Source organism: Juglans microcarpa x Juglans regia, chromosome 1S, assembly GCF_004785595.1.
Source record: "Juglans microcarpa x Juglans regia isolate MS1-56 chromosome 1S, Jm3101_v1.0, whole genome shotgun sequence".
Classification (NCBI taxonomy): Eukaryota; Viridiplantae; Streptophyta; class Magnoliopsida; order Fagales; family Juglandaceae; genus Juglans; species Juglans microcarpa x Juglans regia.
This window is the reverse complement of record NC_054595.1, coordinates 3,842,653-3,865,507: the sequence shown is the minus strand read 5'-3', so window position 1 is coordinate 3,865,507 and position 22,855 is coordinate 3,842,653. Positions and strand designations below refer to the sequence as shown.

General features: G+C 37.7%; 1 long non-coding RNA gene and 1 pseudogene across 2 annotated transcripts; both read right to left on the bottom strand.

The window, feature by feature from the left end:
- Positions 1-3,897: 3,897 nt before the first annotated feature.
- Positions 3,898-8,407, bottom strand: LOC121244501 (annotated as a pseudogene).
- A 347-nt stretch (positions 8,408-8,754) lies between these two features.
- LOC121244507 lies at positions 8,755-22,526 on the bottom strand. Of its 2 annotated transcripts, none has more exons than XR_005936444.1 (3): positions 21,828-22,526; positions 13,296-13,313; positions 8,755-9,114 (listed from the first exon to the last, which is right to left on the bottom strand). It is a non-coding gene; the product is annotated as an uncharacterized LOC121244507 (long non-coding RNA). The 2 variants fall into 2 exon arrangements; XR_005936443.1 differs by having other exon boundaries at positions 21,834-22,526.
- Positions 22,527-22,855: the final 329 nt, after the last annotated feature.

Genomic DNA, 22,855 nt, shown 5'->3' with positions numbered 1-22,855 from the left:
GTAATTTCCCAGCAGCATGTATATTCTCAAATCTGCATGCCTTCCCATCCTTGAACTTCCCTCCATTAACTCATACTTTATCCTAATATGATCTTATCAGATAAGGGAACAAGAAAGAAAACTGCATTCATTTGATGCGTTGAGATGACACCTTGGTTTCGAGTAAGGATAAGTGAAAAAACAGTAGTTGTACACCTAGAGAGGGGGGGGGGGGGGGGGGGGGGGGGGGGTGGTGTGATAGTTCAATTTTTTTTCTCTGGTCTAATAAAAATATTGACAACCATACAATTAATCAAATATACACATCACACAAATAATCAAAGCATAGATTTGTTCACAAAGTGGAAACTCGTTTGAAGAACTTCTTCAAAATATAAAATCACTCTGAGTGTAGGTCACCACCACAAATCCACTATAGAAATATGAGTTCGTTACAACCAATTTAGAAATACTCACAAAATCTTTGTAGTAGCTAAAATTTGGCTTGCAACTCCACGAGTGACCTACTCGATCTCTACACGCATGTAATGCCAGAACTCCGACCTTTCTATAGCATCTCACAAGAACCTCTCTATCTCTGCAGCTCCGTAAACATTTCGACTAATGAACACATCCGCTCCAATGGACTCAACGGTGTTTTTATCTTGAGTATGATTTGGTGGAGGTATATTTTTCAAGAGATTCAACTTTGAATGTGGGAAAAGTTTCTCTCAAATGCTCTTAGAAAGGAGTTGTGTTTTTGCTATGATCTTGCACACCAAGGGAAGAACAAAAAGTTCCCTTTTATACTTACCAAAAAAAAGACGCTCAAACCTAAAGAAAAATTAGGTTTCCAGAACATTGGCTCGAGCGAACTTTCTGACTTAAATTTCGCTCGAGCAAAGTGTTGATCCGAGTCAAGCGAACTCTCTGACTTGAATGTAGCTCGAGTGAAGTGTCGAACCATGTCGAATGAAATCTCTAACTTGAATGTAGCTTGAGCAAACTGTTGAGCCATATCGAGCGAAGTCTCTGTCTTGATGTCGCTTGAGCGATGGGTCGAGCCATGTCGAGCGAACATCTGTTTGTGTTCTGCTCAAGCCGTGTCGACCCCCTTTTCACACTTCAACACAATTTTACAAAGGTTTTCACAAGAATATGCTAACAAACTTATTTTCCCCTTTGGCATTTCTGTGACAAAAATCTCTAACCTATACATTTGGACCTAATCCTGACACACCCCATACAAAATTCCCAAATATATAGGTACAATCATGAACAAGGAGATATTTCTGCACACTCGACAAACAGGTAAGCGTACCAAAATAAAAGTGCAAGAAATATTCACACGTGTAATCAACAATTGCTATCCAATTTAAAAGCAATAATTCAGGTACATAACAGACACAATTTTCATAAAAAATTCTTCATTAAGAAAATATGACATTGAGTTTCAATGAAGGACGCAATACAATAGTAATTTACAAATTGTGTTTCACAAAGCAAATTTTCTTTCACTAGTGCTCCCCCAAAAGCATATCATCACTCCCCTACATATGTGGTCCCCCTAACATATCTCCCCTACATAACACTCCTCATTTTTGTCACTAAATGCAAGGGACTCAATCACCACCATCTGACTGGCTGCTTTCATCCTCATTACGGAAGAGCTCCTCAATGTCGTTGAAGCTTTGTGTGACAGTCTGTTAGAAGCCATCAAGACGAGCATCAAGGCAGACCAAATAGTCCAAGACCATTTGTAGACAGGGCTCGGTCGATGGGGTCGCACCTGGAGATGCCGAGGTGGATGGTGCGGAGCTTGAAGGCTGAGAGCTCGGTTGAGATATTGGTGCCAGTGCCGGAGGATGCTCAATTTATAAAGGTTGAGGGATAAGGTGAGCATGACTGAGCTGAATGGTCTTACGACCAATGAGTGGAATCCTTGGCTCATGAGGAAGAAATGAGACAGAGTGAGCCAAGGCAATTCGGGTGATGAGACAGAAATGATAGTCCAGTCTAAACTTTGTTAGACCGGAATGTCTTAAGTATGACTCGGTAAAGATGACTCCCCAAATCAATGGAGACGTAATTGATCAGGGCATAAAGAAGAAGTGCCCAATCATATCCGAGATCACTATGATGTGCCGTCGGGTAGAGATTAGTCAGGACGATCCGACTAAGAAGAAGGTGGTTAGGTGGAAACTTAATTGTATGCAAGGGTATCCTACCATTCCAGGTACTTGGACTCCCAGTTAAGCATTCAGCAATGACTGTCATGCGAGGAGGAGTGTTCAAATACGGATAGATCGGGTCGGGTACCCGAGGGGCGTTTAACAAGTCAGCCAACATATCAGGGGTCACCAGAAAATAGATGGTTCGGAGACTCACTTCAAAGGAGCCATCGTAAAAAAATGGCATGGATATTAGAGTAAAACTTCTTGACCAACTCCAAAGGAGTGAGAAGACCAGTGGTTAAGGCAACCCATTGGCGAGTCTCAAAAATGCGGGGCACAATTGTTTCATCGAGCTCATGTAAAGAGACCTCACGCTCAACAATAAGGTTTCGAGTACTGAAATTTTGATCATAAAAATCCCGAACCCTCGTATTGTGGAAGTGTGCTTGGGCTGGGGTAGGATGAGAGTATCCTTACAAGGATGCACATGACTAGCCTTTTCTAACGGTCACTGTTCTGTCTACAGCCTAAAACCATGTCTCATTGTGTGCGTCCTCGTAAGGATACTCCCACCCCACCCCACCCTAGGATCTCCCTGCCCCAGCCCAAGCACACTTCCACAATACGAGGGCTTGGGATCTTTATGATTAGAATTTCAGTACCCGAAATCTTATTGTTAAGCGTGAGGTCTCTTTACACGAGCTCAATGAGACAATTGTGCCCCACATTTTTTAGACTCGCCAGTGGATTGCCTTAACCACTAGTCTTCTCACTCCTTCTTTGGAGTTGGTCAGAGAGTTTTACTCCAATATCCATGTCATTTCTGACGATGGCTCCTTTGATGTGAGTCTCCGGACCATCCATTTTCGGATGACCCTTGATATGTTGGCTGACTTGTTAAAAGCCCCTCGGGTACCCGATCCGGTCTATCTGTATCTGACCACTCCTCCTTGCATGTCAGTCATCACTGAATGCTTGACTGGGAGGCCAAGTACCTGGAATGGTAGGATACCCTTGCATACGGTTAACTTTCTACCTAACCACCTTCTTCAAATGAGTTTCCACTTCGTGAACAAATCTCTGCTTTGATTATTTGTGTGATGTGTATATTTGATTAATTGTATGGTTGTCAATATTTTTATTATACCAGAGAAAAAAATTGAACTACACCTATACACCCCCCTCTAGGTGTTGTGTTGGGTAGAACCGCTGCTTTTTCAACTGGTATCAGAGCGGGTTCACTCCGCTAGGATTTAGTTACTGAGTGTGATCCTACTGTAGTCGTTTAAATGGATAGCTCTCAATCTCTCACATCGCCACTATATTTTGATGGTAGTAACTATGCTTATTGGAAAGTTTAAATGAAAGCTTTCCTGAAGTCTATAGATGAACGAGTGTGGGCTTCCCTAACGAGAGGATGGAAACAACCAATTACAATCGTTGATGGAGTTGAAATTCCTAGAGATGTGGAAGAATACTCTATGGATGAAGTCAACGAGTGTAATTGGAATAGTAAAAGCCTGAATGCGATTTTCATGGCCGTGTCCCAGGAGGAGTTCAAGCGAATATGTTGACCACTAACTTTGAAGAACTTAAAATGAAAGATGATGAAACATTTGATTCCTTCAATGCTAAACTAAATGATGTTATCAATTCTCGATTTAATTTAGGGGACAAACTACCCCTTATAGAAGATTTTTTTTTTTTTTTTTTTGTTCATGAAGTGGAAACTCATTTAAAAAACTTCTTCAAAATATAAAACTACTCTGGGTGTAGGTCACCACCAAAAATCCACTATAGAAATATGAGTTCGTTACAACCAATTTAGAAACACTCACAAAACCTTTGTAGTAACTAAAACTTGGCTTGCAACTCCACGAGTGACCCACTTGATCTCTACACTCATGTAGTGCCAGAATTCTGACCTTTCTATAGCATCCCACGAGAACCTCTCGATCTCTGCAGCAACAGCAGTTTCGGAAACCTTCAGGCCAATGAACACATCCACTCCAATGGACTCAACGGTGTTTTTTATCTTGAGTGTGATTTGGTGGAAGTATATTTTCCAAGAGATTCAACTTTGAATGTGAGAAAAGTTTCTCTCAAATGTTCTTAGAAAGGGGTTGTGTTTTTGCTCTAATTTTGCACACCAAGGGAAGAACAAAAAGTTCCCTTTTATACTTACCAAAAAAGAGGCGCTCAAACCTAAGGAAAAATTAGGTTTCCAGAACATTGCTCGAGCGAAGTGTCGAGCGTAGTTAAACGAACTATCTGACTTGAATTTCGCTCGAGCAAAGTGTCGAGCAGAGTCAAGCGAACTCTTTGACTTGAATGTAGCTCAAACGAAGTGTCGAACCATGTCGAGCGAACTCTTTGACTTGGTTCGCTCGAGTGAAGTGTCGAACCATGTCGAGTGAAGTCTCTAACTTGAATGTAGCTCGAGCAAACTGTCGAGCCATGTTGAGTGAAGTCTCTGACTTGATGTCGCTCGAGCGATGGGTCGAGCCATGTCAAGCGAGCCTCTGTTTGTGTTCTGCTCAAGCCGTGTTGACCCTCTTTTCACTTTACACACTTCAACACTTGTTATAACACAATTTTACAAAGGTTTTCACAAGAATATGTCAACAAACTTATTTTTATATTAACAATAAGAAAGCAAGGATAAAGAATAGCTACATTATAATGAACGTACCGGTTGGTGTTAGTTGGATGCTGAAGATAGCATCCACAAGTTTTTGGTTGCAACAAGTATTCTCTCTCTCCCATGTGATTCAGGTTCCTTCTCATGAATGGTAGCTGTCCATCTCAAGGCACGAGCTAGGCGACCTACTTTATCAATAACTTTAGGGGAATCTCTAACCACAACTATTCCCTCTGGACGTAAAATTCGATCCATCTCTACCATCAAATCCACAAGGTTACACCTGAAATGAAGTCTCCGATCAATGAGCATAGTCACTTAGCATCAGTAACAGCTGGAGCAATCTATCGAATACTGTGGCCAAGTAGAGGTTACTTCAAATGATAGTTGTTGTTAGGAGCCTTTTATAATTTATTTACTTAAGCAAACTTCTTTTGTAGTGAATGCCTTTGTAACATATAAATTGTGCTTTTGATTATCCACTATCCAGAAAAACTCCTTCACATTACCCATTCCATAAAAACCTCCAAGGGGCCAGGGAAATCAAGAGACAACTAAGAACTATAAATGAGGGATGAAGTTTCAAAGGAGAAAAACCTGTTCTTGCCCGAACCCGAATCGTCTATAAGCGACTCAATGCCGGTTACATGAATAAGATCATAGGTCCTAGGATATGTTGAGAAAGGCTCACACCTGCTCAAACATTGTAACCAGCCACATTATATTCTATTTTACTTTGATAGGTAAAATAAAAACCACATCATATTCTATAGATAAGGTAAAGGGAATCCCAGCTGTTTAATGTGTACTTGCGCAAACATTGACAACAAAATGCTTGACTTTTTATTGATGCACACTACTAAAAAAATGCTTGACTGTATATCTATTTAATGACAGTCACTCCACAAGTAATATGAATGATTCATGTAATGGATCAACCTGTCTGATAGAGTCCTATAGGAATCTCTATTAAGAGACGAGCCAGACATACTAAAAAATCTCACCTATCATGGTAGACCCCAATAAGGCCTGTGTCATAAATTACCACCAAAGTAGGTGGTTTGTGAGCAGGAACCACATTCATTAGCCACATATGGTAAGACTTTAGGGCTGCTGCAAAGCCTCCGAAAAATGCATTCATGTCCATGATGTTGCGTATAGCTGAAGTTCCAAGCTTTAGGTTTAATGAGTTTTTGTAGTAAGCAACTCTTCTAGCCCACCGCCTTGTGTCAGCCTCAAACACATCCATGCCGTTTTTCACGAGGGTTGCTCTTGAAGGAATTTTTGTTAGCCTTTCTGGACACTTTGCAATTGTCCCAACAAGTTCTCCTTTTACAGAAGAGGTCCTACTTACACATTTTCTCAATTTGAAGTACCTGCAGAAAAATTGAGCTTAGTTTTCAGAACTCCACTAAATACTTTCCATACAGGTCCTGGCATGATCACAGCAGGTGTATGGCATGGCAGTACACCTTTGACTTCCTCCCTTCTCCCATAAAAAAAAAAGGCCCAGAAACAGGGAAATCATTCTAAAGGATAGTTACCATGCATAACTTGGGTCATCTGCTCCATCACACAATTCGAGGCCAAATTCATTTTGGTTGGGGAGACATGAACCACCCACTGGCTTTTTCCAGATAACAGTGTTTCAATCCACAGCAATGAGCTCATAGCACAATGCTCTAGCCACACCCTGCAGATCTGCCCATTCCTTGTCTTGATTAGGCCATTGTACAGGGGGGCCAGAGATAATCAGATATCCTCCTGGTCGAAGCAGCCTATCCACTTTGATGAAATATGTTGCATCTGCAAAGCCAGATTTCGATATGATAAAAACAAGTAGCAGGATGTAGCACTGGTGTAATATAGGAAAGGCCACATTTGACAAAGAACTCACTATAAGCAGTAAAGGGGACTAAACATCGAGAACAATGAACCAAGTCAAATAAGAATGCAGCAGGAAATGGGAGTCTGCGAGTTCCAAGCATGGCAACAAAAGCTGGGAATCCCTCTCTCCAGTGCAAATTGTATTTGGGATTTATGTGAATCTCTCGGTGCAAACGACATAGTTAAAATGTCTTCAGCTAGCAGATATCCCCCAAAACTGGCCACCTGCAAGAGGATTATATCTACGACATCAAGAAGAATAAATTTTAGTAAGGTCTCAGAGAAGTACAGTGATACAGCTCCTACCCTACAACCCATATCGAGAGCTGTTCTTAGAATGCCACCACTTATAGGTATGTACTGTCCAAGCTTTTCAATATACTGTACTGCACCATCTGGGAACATCGTGCCTCCACCAGGGAAAATGAAGTATGGACCTTCCCTCTTCATCCATCACTGATGACCTTTCCTATCCACAATTTTGTTGTGAGGCATGTTGCTGTGCCATATCTGCACATCAATATTACACTTGATAATTATAAGAGTTTTGCTACTTTCAAGCCAGTGTGGAAACACATTACCTGCTGTGGAACTTATTACAGTTATAAAAAAGACAATACGCGAATGCTTTTTTATGTTAGCTGATGTGGCAGGTTTCCACATGAGTGATATTTTTGGTGTGTCAAGAGCTAGCAAATAGATTTTTTCTTAGAATAGATGGGTAGATAACTAATCCATTTCTGATAAATCATGGCATCGTATATCAGTTTCTCTGCATCTGAAACAACATGGAACAGATTCTAATATTGGTTTGTAGAAGACTACACCATGCAAATCCTTTCATGTGTGTTGGATTTTAAAGAGAAAAAAAAACACAAGTTTACTTCACATCAAAGGCTGATTACTTCGTGACTTGCGAGCAATCTTCGTCTGGGTACTTTTTCCTTCACTGGCCTCTAATTTCGCAGCTCATTAACAAGCTAGCTTTACGGGCATGGTAAATCATACCCGCTAAAATCTACACATCCAAAATTGGAGCATTATCGGCTAAGCTTCCATTCATTTTCAGAAATAATAATAAGCTAAGAAACGTATAATTTTACAACCAAAGGCTTTTTCCTTTCTCTTCTATTTCAACTTTCTCAAGAACCAAATAGTGTGAATGAAGCGATTACCTTGTGCAAGCTCTCGGGCCACTGCACCGGAATCTTGTACCCATCGGGCGGTGGAATCAGACAAAGCGGCGTCTCGTCGGGCAGCGGGCAATGCCGCTCCCTGTAGAAATTCATTTCCCGGCTCAACTGGCTATTTCGCCGGGGATCCTCGCAGGGCATGTGGTCCGCGGACTCAGCCGAGCAGGCCTCAATGGTGGCAGACTGTGCCCCGAGCTCCAACACCGCCACGAGGCGATGACACTGACGTGGATCGGCGGTGGAGACGAGGAGCGCCTGGCGACCGGAAGCAGTGAGAGAGTCACCGAGGGGAGTGAAGACGAGGAGGAAGAAGAGTAAGACAAAGCCGAAGCAGGCCGCAGAAACAGGTCCAAGAGCCGCCATTGCCGTGGCAATCGCCTCGACGTGGGAAAATTCAGGTGAGCCGTATCTTTTCTTGAATCGGATGAGATGGGCATATCTGGGTTCTCAGTTTTTTGCTAATTTTGGGTGTATTTATGGTTGAACAGAGGATCAGGCAGTGAGAAACTCCAAGTATTTCTTTTTTGAATATAAAAAGAGAATAATGCGCTGAGCTCTATTTTTTTTTTAGTTCTTTTTTTTATATAGATTTTTTTTAACAATTTAAATATTTAGAAAAAATAAAGAAATTTATAATATTATTAAAAAATACTTCCTTAATCACATATTTTTTATTTTACTTTGTGATTAAAGAAGTATTTTTTAATAATTTTTTTACTTTCTAATTAAGGAAGTGTTTTTAATGATGTTATAAATTTATTTTATTTTTTAAAAATATTTAAAAGTGTTAAAAAAATCTATATAAAAAAAGCTTAAAAAAAACACATGAAAACACATGCTAGAGCTTCAGCGGGAGCTGTAGCATTGTCCATAAAAAGATGGAGCAAAGGAGAACAGAGAACGGCCGGACTACAGAATCTCTGTCGTGTGGAAAGCTTTTTTGGATTAAAAAAAAAAATACAGAAAGAGAGAGAGTGGACTGACTGTTATTCGTAGACGACGCAAATAAATTGGTTGCGTGATAGATGGAGTCGAGTTAAATTTGAAGACGGGTATTCGATTTCAATTAACATGTTTGCTCGTTCGAAATTGGTTTGAACAAGGATACCTCGAATAAAACTTGATTATCCTCGTTCGATCTTGGTTCGTTAACTATTAATGTTCTCACAAACTTCACTAAGAAGCTACATGTAGCCTGCAACTGCTGTCCAAGGGATGAATAGTGCATCGGGTAGTGCACCTACTGTGATCATAACAAAAGAAACAAAGAGTAATGGTGGGTGCATGACACAACAACTATTTGATAAAGTTTGCTAGGAATGTAGTGGACAAAAGTACTCATTTTTGTATAGTGAACATAACTGGTCTCCTTTGGTTCTTTTCTATTTTTGGTATTTATGTACATGTTCTATATAAGAAACTTTTTATTATGCTGATAAGGAATGAGAAAAGTGTTTCTTCTCTTCACCATTGTTGTCTTGTCTAGAGTATTCCTCTCCTCAACTCATCAATCTGTTTTTTTATCCCATCAACATATTTATCAAGCATTTTTCATTTATTTAACATGGTATTAGAGCGGGATCACTTGTGATTTCTACTATTGATTTTTTCTGTTTCTGCCAATTCAACCTTCTTGCAGTTGCAACTCACTATCCTGTCATCAAAATGATTGATGAAGGATCTTCTGTTAACACCTCTCACAACTCCTTTCCATCTGAAAATCCCAACAACCCCTTTTCTTGCACCACAATGATAATGCCAACATTGTGGTGGTCACCCCACACTTAACAGGACCTAATTACCTTTCATGGAACTATTCATTCACACTAGCCATCTCTATTAAGAACAAACTTGGATTCCTTGATGGAACCATCGAAACACCTAGTATCATAGACCCTCTCTACATACCTTGGTTGAGGTGTAACAACCTCATCCTCTCATGGATTCTAAACTCCATTTCTAAGGAGATTGCATCTAATGTTCTGTACATTAGTTTTGCCAAAACAGTATGGGATAAACTTAAGGCACGATTTGCACAACCAGACAATGTAAGGATTTACCAACTTCAACAACAACTTGCCTCCATCACACAGGTTCTCAATCTGTAAGTGATTACTTTACTCAACTCAATGCTCCTTGGGAAGAACTGCACAATTATAGACCCCTTCCTCATTGTTCTTATGAGCTGTGCACTTGCAACACTGTAAAATCCCTTGCTAAGGCTCAACAAACAGGTTGTATTTTTAAATTTCTAATGGGATTGAATGACATCTTTGATAGCATCAGAGGACAGATTATTTTGATGACTCCTATGCCATCTTTGGATAGGATCTTTTCATTGGTTTTGTAGGAAGAAAGCCAGAGGGAAACTCATGCCCTCTTGCTACCTAACCATGAAACCTCAACCTTGGTTGCATTCCAATCTCAGGCTAAGAAGAGAGACAAGGCTGAGGTAACATGTTACCACTGTGGTAAGAGTGGACACAACATCTGGGCAAGCTGGACACTCTGCAAACCAAGTTACATCACAAAATCATGAGAAGGCACCCATGGAAGGATCACAGTTGCCCATTACTAAAGCTTAGATTCAACAGCTACTTACACTTGTCAATGCTAAGACATCTTAGCTCAATGTTGGTAACCTTCTATCACCTAACCAAGACAAATATGCAGATACCACAACTAGTGCCCCTCATTCCTCTAACATGGCAGGTACAAATTTACACCCATCTATTGCTTATTCCTTGCCGGATTCTTCCATTTTATCTGTAGTTCACCATGAACACTTTACATCTCTTTTAAACCACCACTCAACCAACTCACAAACTGTACCTTGGATTCTTGATACTAGAGCTACAAACCACATGGTTTGTTATACATCAGTGCTCACTTCCATCATTTGTGAGACCCAATCCTTTGTTCAATTACCTAACAAAACTCAAGTCAAGATGACTCACATTGGGACTTGAAGCTATCTGATTCCTTAACTCTTAATAATGTACTCTGTGTACCCTCCTTCACCTTCAACTTAATCTTTGTTAGCAAACTCACTCACAACACCTCACTTTGCCTTGTTTTTCTAAGCAAACTTTACTTTATACATGCCCTCTCTTCATGGATGATGATCGGACTCGCTAGGGTACACAATGGCCTTTACTTCCTCATTTCCAATCCACCTAGCTGCAATACAGTCAGTGGTTCACTTCCTTCCAGTCACACTGTCAAGCAACCAATTTCTAGTCACGTCTTTCAAGCAAATAACTAGCATGAATTTGATCTTTGATCTTTGGCACTTTAGATTAGGACACACTTTTCAATATAGAATGAATGTAATTCAATCTTGTTCTCCCAATGTGAAAAAGGATAAAGATATGCAATGCACTATTTGCTATTTGGCTAAACAGAAAAGAAAATATTTCAATTTGAGTACCTCTTGCACCTTAGCTCCTTTTGAACTAGTCCATTGTGACATTTGGGGCCCATACTCACGAGCTTCAATCTAGGGTCATCATTATTTATTGACTATAGTTGATAACCACTTTCGGGTCACTTGGGTTTATTTAATGAAATTAAAATCTGAAATAAGTACCATTTTGCAGAAATTTGTTCACATGATTAACACTCAATTTAGTGCCAAAATAAAACAAATCAGACCTGACAATGGATTGGAATTCAACATGTCCATTTTCAACAATTCTAAAGGAATTTTGCACTAAAAGACATGTGTCTCTACCCCTCAACAGAATGGGGTGGTTGAGAGAAAGCATCAACACCTCCTATGTGTGGCTAGGGCCCTCATCTTTCAAGCTTCCCTGCCTCTTCAATTCTGGGGAGATGCTGTCAAGTCTTTTTCTCAACAGTCCCATCATACACACATCTAAGGGTATTTGGATGCCTTTGTTTTGCCTCTACCCTCAAGCATAGTAGAACCAAATTGAGTCTTAGAGCCAAGATATGCATCTTTCTTAGCTACAAAGCTGGCGTTAAGGGAAGCTTAACGCCAAGTCGGAGTCGGAGCCTTGGATCCGACAAGTCGGAGTCGGATCGGAGTCGGATTCTCTACATGTCGGAGTCGGAGTCGGAGGTCGGATTCGACCTCCGACAAAGTCGGAGTCGGAGTCGGAGGTTGGGCCCTCCGACTCCGAAACTGTCGGTGCTCAGCCCTACTCCAGGGTATCAAATTCAGGGGGAGTCATCACACTCTAAAGATAAAAGACTAGTTTGTAAGTTGCATAAGTCCTTTTATGGACTTAAGCAAGCCTCTCGCCATTGGTATTCAAAATTCTCCTCTTCCTTGATCTCAATTGGTTTCCAACAGTCCAAGTCAGATTATTCCTTGTAAACAAGGAATGATAAATTAGGTTTTGTGGCTTTGTTAGTTTATTTGATGACATAATTATTGGAAACTCTAACATGGCTAGTTGTTGTTAACAATATAAAGGCACACCTCCATTCTCAATTTAAGATAAAGGATCTTGGCAACCTAAAATACTTTTTAGGATTGGAAATTGCCAGATCATCTTCGAGTATTCACTTGTGTCAAAGGAAATATAGCTTGGAAATCCTTGAAGATGCTGGTTTGCTTGGATGCAAACTAGCCAACACTCTAATAGAAATGAATCACAAGTTGTCACATTCATCTTCAGACTTCTTAACTGATGCAACATGTCATAGGAGACTAATTGGGAGGTTAATTTATTTAACCATAACTTGACTAGATATTACATATGTTGTTAGCATTCTTAGCCAGTTCATGGACAAGCCATTCATATTCACATGGTTGCAGCTCATAGGGTCCTAAGGAATGTGAAGGGTTTCATAGGACAATGTGTTCTCCTCTCCTCATAGTCAACTGTGCACATAAAGGCCTTCAGTGACTCTGACTGGGCAGCTTGCCCAGAAACTAGAAGGTCCATAACAGGTTTTTACACCTTCATTGGAGACTCCTTAATCAGTTGGAAGTCCAATAAATAGGCCACCATTTCTCGATCTTCTGTGGAGGTAGAGTATAGGGCCTTGGCCCATACCAGTTGTGAAATTGTGTGGATAATCTCTCTGCTCAAGGACTTTAACATAGACCATCCCAAGCCATCATTCTTGTATTGCGACAACCAATCAACAATCCACTTGACCAAGAATCCAGTTTTCCATGAAGGGACTAAATACATAGAATTGGATTGCCACTTTGTCAAGGAAAAATGTATTGTCTAAAGGTTCTTACACCTGTACACATAGCCTTCAAATTTCAACTGGTAGACATCTTCACCAAGGCCCTCCCTGCTGCCACCTTCTATTTTCTACTATCCAAGATGGGCACCTTAAACACCCATGCCCATCTCGAGGGGGAGTCACAAACTTCACTAAGAAATTTGTAGCCTCCAGCTGCTGTCCAAAGGATGAATAGTACATCAGGTAGTGCACCTTGTGGTGGTGTACCTGCTGTGATCAAAACAGAAGAAACAAAGAGTAATGGTGGGCGCATGACACAACAACTGTTTGATAAAGCTAGCTAGGAATGTAGTGGACAAAAGTATTCATTTATGTATAGTGAATATAATTGGTCTCCTTTGGTCCTTTTCTATTTTTGGCATTTGAGCTTTATGTACGTGTTCTATATAAGAAACTTTTTATTTTGCTAATAAGAAATGAGAAAAGTGATTATTCTCTTCACCATTGTTGTCTTGTCTCGAGTATTCCTTTCAACCTATCAATCTGTCTTTTTATCCCTTCAACATATTTATCAAGTCTTTTTTCATTTCTTCAACATATTGTTAAAATTCGACTTGAGCTCGATTAAAAATAAACAAACGACTAGAGCTTGAGTAGCTCGAGCTTGAATTTGGATTTTTATTTTAAAATTTCTGAATCTTATCTTTTTTATTTATAATTTTGTTTTTGAATTTTACAAAAAAAATTCAAACCATTTAACTATTCAACTAAATAATTTTGATTCAAAATTCTTATGCTATAAATTTTTTTATAAAAATAACTTTTAGTTATAAATTAAAAGAATGATACACAAGATAAATGTAATAAACTAAACTATTTAATACATATAGATAATATAATAAATCAATAGTTGTAGTTGTATGATATATTATTATACAAATTATCCTATACACATTTTGGGAACATAACATATATATATATATTAAATAAGGTAAACTATAAATAAATTAATAATATATAATTAAGTATATAAAATATAACTAACGTGTAATATATAACACACACACATACATATATATCTAAAACATATTACGAGCTTCAAACAAACTCAAACGAGTCAAGTTGAGCTTATACGAGTTTTGTTCATGAGTTTAAACCGGGTCGAGCCAAGTTTATACGAGTTTTGCTTGTTTTATATTCAAACCTATATTAGTGTTTATGAACATCTCATTTATTAAATGAACCGAATATATGTGAACTGAGCTCGAGCTGTTCAGGAGCTGCTTTGTTCATTTGCAGCCCTACGCACACAATGTAAATCGGAAATTGGCATAAAGTGTGTAGTCCAGCAACTGGCTAGTCAACAGTTTCTACACTATTAAATTTTTAATATCATAGAATTTCATCTCAAATCTTGTGATTCATATTAAGATTCCTTACAATTTTTTAAAACTTAAAATTTTTTATAATTCTAAATAAGATAAACATAATACTTAGACTTTACTATATTTAATGTTGATGATGGATCCATAGAAAAATTATACTCAATGCCCTCTACCACACACCACACACCACACATAATTTTTTTTTATTTTTTTCTCTTACTAAATATGTGATATATAGATTATGAGTAGAAGAACTTCATTATTTTAAGAAGAATAAAACTAAAAAAAATTTAAAAAAATAAAAAATGTGGTATGTGGGGATAATGAGTAGCAAAACTCTTAAATTAGAAAATTCTAAGAAATCTCAATTCTACCAACTTGGGAGTATAATTTTTCTAAAGATTGGGTGGAGCAAACATTCACATACGAGGGAGAGACTTATGGGTGGAATTTGATTTAAATTATAAATGATTTTATTTATTCTCAGATTGAAGGGTTTCACGGCTAGAAAACAAAGAATTTGCTTGAATGGTCGAAGTTTTGGACTAACTTCATAAATATTCATGAATACATCGATCACAATTGTATAATTTGACTTAAAATTAACTTATTTGATAAATGAAGACGAATGAAGCTCAAATAAAAATTTATATAAGTTTGTTGAACGAATCAAGTTTTATTATTATTATTATTATTATTATTTATTATTATTATTTTTATTTCGTTTTTATAAAAAAATATGGTTTCATATTTAATATTTTTCTATAATATTATTTTAATATTAACACCGATAATTTTTTATTTTTAAAAAAATGACAATACGTTAATTTTGTTGATTACCTTCAATTATGGTGGATAAATACCTTATGTATAAAGAAAAAGTTCCAAGATTAAGTTCATATAAAATAACTGACACTAGGTTTGGATGGTGATATAAGAATTTTTGGTTTTAGATGAAAGTTTACTAATTATTTTTTAATATTATTATTGTGTTGAAATTTCAAAAAATTGAATTGTTTATTATATTTTGTGTGAGAATTTGAAAAAGTTGGAATGATGAGATGAGATGAAATGAGAATTTTGTGTCTCATCCTATTTGCCAAACCTACCAGAAAGACCTACATGATCTTTAGAGAAAGGAACAATATATATTTAGAGAGTTGAAAAAGAGATGAAAAACTTATCATATGTCCCATGGCGCCATAGTTAGTTAAACTGTCAGGTCACGCATTATCTTTTCTTTAAACATGGTTAATACTAAAAGGATAAAAATTGTTGAAATGTAAAATATTATCCCCAATGTTTGAGTAAGGCTATAACAGATGACTCCACACATCAAGCCAAAGATCACGCAACAAAGAATTAGCCAGAAATCAAGCTTGACGTCAACAATGCATTCTTGCATGGACAGTTGACTGAAGATGTCTACATGTCTCAACCTCCAGGGTTCAAAGATTCTTCAAAGCCTAATCATGTTTGCAGGTTACGTAAGGCGATTTACAGGCTTAAACAAGCCCCACGAGCCTGGTTCTCGACTCTTAAGCAAACAATTATGGATATTGGGTTTGAAAACTCAAAGGCTGATTCATTCCTGTTCATTTATAAATCCAACTCTGTTACATGTTTTTTGTTGGTTTATGTGGATGACTTGGTGATAACAGGAAGTGATAATCAGTTTGTTGACTTAGTCATTGAGAAACTTGCAGCATGTTTTTCATTAAAAGATATGGGTCAGCTGCATTTTTTTTTTGGCATGGAGGTTATTCCCACACAAACTGGCTTGTTCCTTTCTCAACATAAATACATTCGTGACATTCTTACAATGAGTACTATGCTTGGTGCCAAGGATGTTTTTACACCACTGTCCACGACCACTGTCCTCAAGCTTCTTGATGGAACTTCTTCAGTTGACAACACAGAATTTAGAAGGGTCCTAGGTGCTCTTCAGTACCTCTCCCTTACACGTTCCAATATATCTTTTGCAGTGAATAAACTCTCCCAATTTATTCACAAACCCACTGCCACTCACTGGACTGCCGTGAAGAGACTTCTACGTTACTTGAAACACATCATCTTTCATGGCATTCACATTCGGAAAAGCTCCAGTTCACAACTAACCACATACACTGATGCCGATTGGGCTGTCAATTTTGATGATCGATCTTCAACTTCGGCATACATCAGTTTTATTGGACCAAATCCAATATCTTGGAGCTCAAAAAAATAAAGGGCTATTGCGAGATCATCCACCGAGGCCGAATATAGAGCTTTTGCTAATGCGGCTTCTGGAACTATTTGGCTTATGGCACTATTCACAGAACTTGGGTTCAATATTTCCTCCTCTCCAAAGCTGCTCTGTGACAATTTGGGAGCCACACAACTAAGTCTCAATCCTGTCCAGCACTCTCGAATGAAGCATATCCAGATCGATCTTCACTTTGTTCAAGATATGGTTCAAAAAGGCACACTTCAAGTTCACCATGTTAATTCTCAAGATCAACTTGCTGATCTTCTCACAAAATCTTTGTCAAGGCAACGTACGGAACTACTTCGAAACAAGATTGGCCTTGCTGATGGCAGCTCCATCTTGCGGGGGCGTATAACAGATGACTCCACACATCAAGCCAAAGATTACGCAATAGAGAATTAGCCAGAAATCAAGCTTCTAACAGTCACCAAATCACAAAAATTCATTTATGTAGCTCTTACCTTTTCTTCCTGTAATTTCCTAAAATAGATTTGTATAGGCTGTATATAAATACTTTGGGCGAAACATTGTATGTAAGTGGTTGAGTTGCATAGTTGATTATCCTTTGAATAAAATTCAATTTGCAAGATTTGCAAACATTCAAATTCTATCAAAGGCCACCAGGAGAAAAACCATTATAAACCCAATTAACAACAAGGAGACCATCTGTATCACCAATAAGATCAGAGATACTAGTATCGTTTGTTTTCACAAATAATCCCATCTTATCTAATTATTACAACTTTCTCAACTCCCACACTAAATACAATAAATAATTCAACTTGTTCAAATCCCAAAATAAAAATAATATTCTAATAATATTTAATTCAATCTTCATCTTTCATTTCATTTCATCTCATCTTATCTCATCTCATCTGTATAAACAAACGAAGTCTGTTGATAGTGCAAAGTTAAATCAATCTCAAAGTTGACAATTTTGCAAAAGTATTAGTATCCCTACCCAGAAAGCAAGAAAAACTAGCAATGATAGAAAATTTATTAGAATGTAAAACATCACCATAACTAGCTGGCCCGAAATTACATTTTCAAGCACTATCAATATTAAGCTTGAAGTACCCAAATGAGGCGAAAACTATTTAACAAGGATAGATCTTTCAGTCCGGACAATGAGTCTAAGATATGTAACGAGTTGAGCACATCAGTATTGACATTATACATAGGAGCTTTAGGCTTCAAAAAGGGATTAAGCTCACACATCCACCTTTCAATCTTATCAATAATAGTAATGACAGTAGTATAAAAACCCTCAGGTCTTACTTTATTACGTGCTAGCTATAACTCCCACTAGAGAAGTGATGGTAACAAGTGAGCGAGCAATGTAAATTGATCAGAACCCTTGAAAAAAGATCACTAATAAATAACATTGCTCTTCTAACAGCTAGAGCCCAAAAGAGTATGACCAAAGATAGAAGAGAAGTACAACCATTTTTTTTTTCCAGAGAGCAGTTCGAAAAAATATGATTTGCATTTTCCATAGCAGAATAAGAAGATCATTTAGAGGCCAGAGGAACCTCACATTATTGAACTTTATCATCGAGGGGGATTCCATTATGCCAAAGCTTCCAATCAAAAATTGAAATCTTGGTAGGGAGGATATGATTCCAAACAAAACTCATGGCCGTGTTGTTTAGGAGGTGGTCCCGAAAAAGGTTCCAAGCAAATTTAGAAGAGAACTTATCATCACGAGAATGTTTCCAAACTCTAATATCAGAGCCAAGCTTAAGAGAGACATGGTAGTGGTTAACCTCTTGAATAAGAGAGAGGTCGCCCAAAGTACAGAGCATAGGAGTATTTCAACCAATGGAAGAACAAACATCTCTTAATTGAAGACAGAAATTTGAAGCCTTTTTTGGGCTAAAGAATCAGTTTCAGTCCAGTTATTATACTAGAAGTCTAAAGCACCCTACCTAATTTCCTGTTGACTGTTCTAATGAATGATAGGGAGATAATGACATATAACTTTTTAAGACTTGGAATAATAAGTCTTAGCCATAATAGTGTCAAGTGAGGGAGCAGTTGTCATGTATTTATGGTGGAGAAAGGAGGCCCAAGGAGAAGCGGAAGTGAGAAAACGCCAAGTTAACTTACAATGAAGGGCTTGAGGATATCATGTAAGTTTCTAATTCCTAGGTCACCTTCATGGATAGGATGGACAATATGATGCCAAGAGATCCAACTTCTTTTAATATGACCTCATACTCACTCCCAAAGAAAGTAGCAAACACTTTATGAATGGATTCAATGACTCTTTCTGGGTGAATTGAGAACATAGAGAGTATGAATAAGAATGAAGATAATGACAGATTTTATCAAAGTGAGCTTTCCTCCCGTGGATAATAAACAATCTTTCCACCCATATTTTTTTTTCCTGATTTTGTTCAAAGTAAAGTCAAAAGTTGAGATGAAGAGCTTACTATAGGAGAGGGGGCCGCCAAGATAAACAATGGGAAACTTACCCTTGTTGAAACCCATGGTAGCTCTAATAATGTTCTTTTTGGTGCTAGGATCATTCTTATGCAAAAGAAACACACTTTTAGAATGACTGATTTTTTGTCCCGAGATATTCTCATAATGAGTGATGAAGGTCATAAGGGCCTAAAGACTTTTCTTAGAGCCATTGGTAACAACCAAGAGATCATTTGTATAAAGGATGTGAGTAATAGGGTTGCACCCACAAGGTACAACGTAAGGAGTGATATGACCATTAACCATAAGCTGATGGAGACTTCTACTTAAAAGGTTATTCACTTAGAATAAAAATGAAATGGGATAAATGATCTTCTTGTCTAAGACCTCCACTAACGGTGAAGTAGCCCACATGGTACCATTAAGGCAGATGGAAAAGGAAGACTCCGAAAAACAAGCCTAAAGAAGAGAGACCACACTCACACTAAAGCCAAAGGTGGACAGAACACGAGAAAGATAGGCCTAATTGACTTTATCATACGCTTTGGCTATGTCAACTTTAAGCCTAACATTATTAGCACGAAATTTCTTAGCTATGCTATGAGTAAATTTTTGAGCTAAAATGATACTATCAGATATAATCATACCTTCAGCAAAAGTACCTTGATTCCTGGAGATAAACTTAGGCATAATAGTAGCGAGACAAGAAAGATTCAAACACTTTGTGCTAAGGATGATTTACACATATATGTTATTTTATCTATCAATTTTAGGAAATAAAATGATGAAAGTGTGCTTGTAAGAGGGGAAAAATACTCCCTTGGAAAGATTCGACCACAACCTCAAGAAGATCCTTACAAATAATAGAGTAACAATAAATGTAGAAAGAAGAGGAGAAACCATCAGGGTCGAGAGTAAAGTCCATATGAATGCTCCAAGCCACATGTTTAACTTCTTCAATAGTGGGAGTTTTAAGCAGTAAAACATTCTCCTCGTTAGTCACAAGATTGTAAATATGCCTAAGCAATGGGGTAGCCTCATGAAGAGGTTCAGCTGTCAATTGACTACAAAAGACATCTACAACAGCAGCATGAATGATATGATGATCAAAATTAGACGTACCATCAAGGAGTGCGAGAGAAGCAATGTTAGCTTTCCTCCTTTTATGGACAACCATCTGATGGAAGAATTTAGAATTTCTGTCACCTTCGAACAACCAGTGAATTCTAGATTTTTGTTTTAGAAAATCTCTTCTTGAAGAAGCTTGTCATCATAATCATTTCTAACTTTTGGAGAGTAAAAAGATCATAACTAAGATTGAGTTATTGTAAAGTAATTTTAGCAGCTTGAATATTGTCTCTCAATAAGCAAGTGTTGTAAAAGATCTTGAAAATTGAAAAGTTCCAGTCTTTCAAAGCTCTTTTAAGACGTGTCATTTTGGAAACCATTTTATGCATTCCAGGATTGGCTAACAAGAGCATGGTCAAGGCTTTTCCCAAGTGTATATACCTTCCCGACGATAAGACCAAGTGAATTTAGAACCTAAAAAAGGGAGATCATAAGGATTTAATAATGTTGGACCCCCTATTTTCTCGTCATTCGATTTAATAATATTGAAATCACCTATAACAACCCAAGGCAAGTTAGAGGGTCTCAAATAAGAAAGAGAATCCCATAAATATTTCCTAAGGATGAGATTACATTTAGCATAAACAACAAAAACAATAGTAGTAATACCATTTCAATCAACAAAGAAAGTGAAATGATGTTCCCAAGATAAAAGAACTGATATGTGTAAATCATCCTTAGCACAAATCCAAACTTTACCACCATTATCTTCATTAGAAAGGATTTAGGTTAAACCCAAGGTTCTTCCAATGCTAGGGCTTTAGAAATAGGAATCATAGGTTCTAAGAGTGCAATTAAAGGCATCTTATAACACTTACTAAATGTTTTACGTTATGCATGGTACCTTTGTTTGCAACACCACCAACGTTCCAAATCATAAAAGAATTCGTCAACATATGATTTGAGTTTTGGTGTTAGGAACTACACTAGATACACATATAACCCTTTTACCTTTGTTCTTGACAATACTTGTCGCAATTTCAGAATTTGAGTGGGTTGCTTTCGATGAATGTTTTTCTTCCTCTACTAAAGCTATGGAAGAGTCAAGATTCAGATCATTAGCAAGCATAGAGAAAGAATTTAAAATTGAGACTTGATCTGACATAGGATCTTTATTTATGGGATCAAATCAATAAATCTGATTCTTATTTGTCTCAACATGATTGTGGACTTCGAAAAGAGTCACTAGGTAAAGAGGTATTCTCATGAGAAGCAACAACATTTTTATCAGGGTTCTCAGGAACCCATTTTTCTCGGCAACAACAACAGCCTATTTGGTGCCACCTAAATTAGATTTAGGGTTCTGGCTGACATCTTTCTACAATCAAACAAAACACACCCTTGAGTTTTCAGTGACTACAATAGCTAGGATACCTTTCATACTCGATTTTTCGCTAAAATCCGTCATTCCCAACACCTATCCATGTGGCATCTTCCTTAGAAACAGAGAGGTCCATTTCAATATAAACCTTCGCAACTGAGGGATGTGTGTGAATGAGTGGGGAGATCTACAACTAAAAACTTATCAAGAGGATTAACAATGGCTTTCAGGCAAGATTTCATGTAGAAACTCAAAGGAAGTAAAGGTAATCTTACTCGTACATGAGCAATAGGTGATTCTTCCATGGGGCTGAAATCCCTTGATCATTTAAATAATATGAACATGGCCCCTCCATTGAGTGCGTATCTCTTGTTCAGGCCTTTGCTAGATCATTTTCAGATTGAAGCTTTATCAATATGTGTCGAGAATCAATCAAGCCAACAATAGGAGGATGCAAGAGGCTCCATTTGCTCATGATATGATTTCAGATTGAACTCATTTGTGGCCTCCTCCCTTTGGGAAATTTTGCAACCAATGCATATTGTAAAGGAGCCCCAGATAGTTGGACATCTAGAGGTGTGAAAAAATCGCCGACTTGCCATGTTTGATTTGGGTTTATTTCATAGTCAAGTTGATATATGAGATTGGGATTGAAGAAAGCTCTACCCTGTCCGAATTTCTCACAATGGTAGCGTAAATTTTGGAGAGTTGCAACTGTTTCCTTGAGTTTTTTAGACTTAGCCAAATTAGGGTTAGAGGAAGTAGAGATTTCCATTAGCATAAGAAGTAAGCGAAATAATAGCAGAGAACAAATAAGAGTTCAGAAGATTTGAAACAGTAAAGGAGAAGAAGGATCTTCTCGCGGTGATGATTAGGGTTTTGAGACGGGAGGGGAAAGAGAAAACTCAATCGGCTGGCTAGCCTATAAAGAAACCCGCCATTTGTGTTAAAAAAAAAAAAAGCAAATCTTTCATGGTTTATCATCAATATAATACTTGTCAATCTAACACATGCATACACACCTAACTAACCTAAACGTTATAATCTTAACATAATTAACTAAAGAATAAATATAGATAGAAGCCATTATTGGAAGTATCCATTTTGCACAGATGATGTGGTATCATCTAGACCACACATCTCCCCAAATGAGTGTTGGGAACAATCAATTAGAAGCAGCCATGCAGTGAGTACAAAATGTACACTGCTACAATAGCTTCTCTTTAACATTACTCATAGCTTAGTAATAAGATGAGTTCAACTAGTATTTAAATAAAAATAAAACGAACAGAACCTTCTCTGT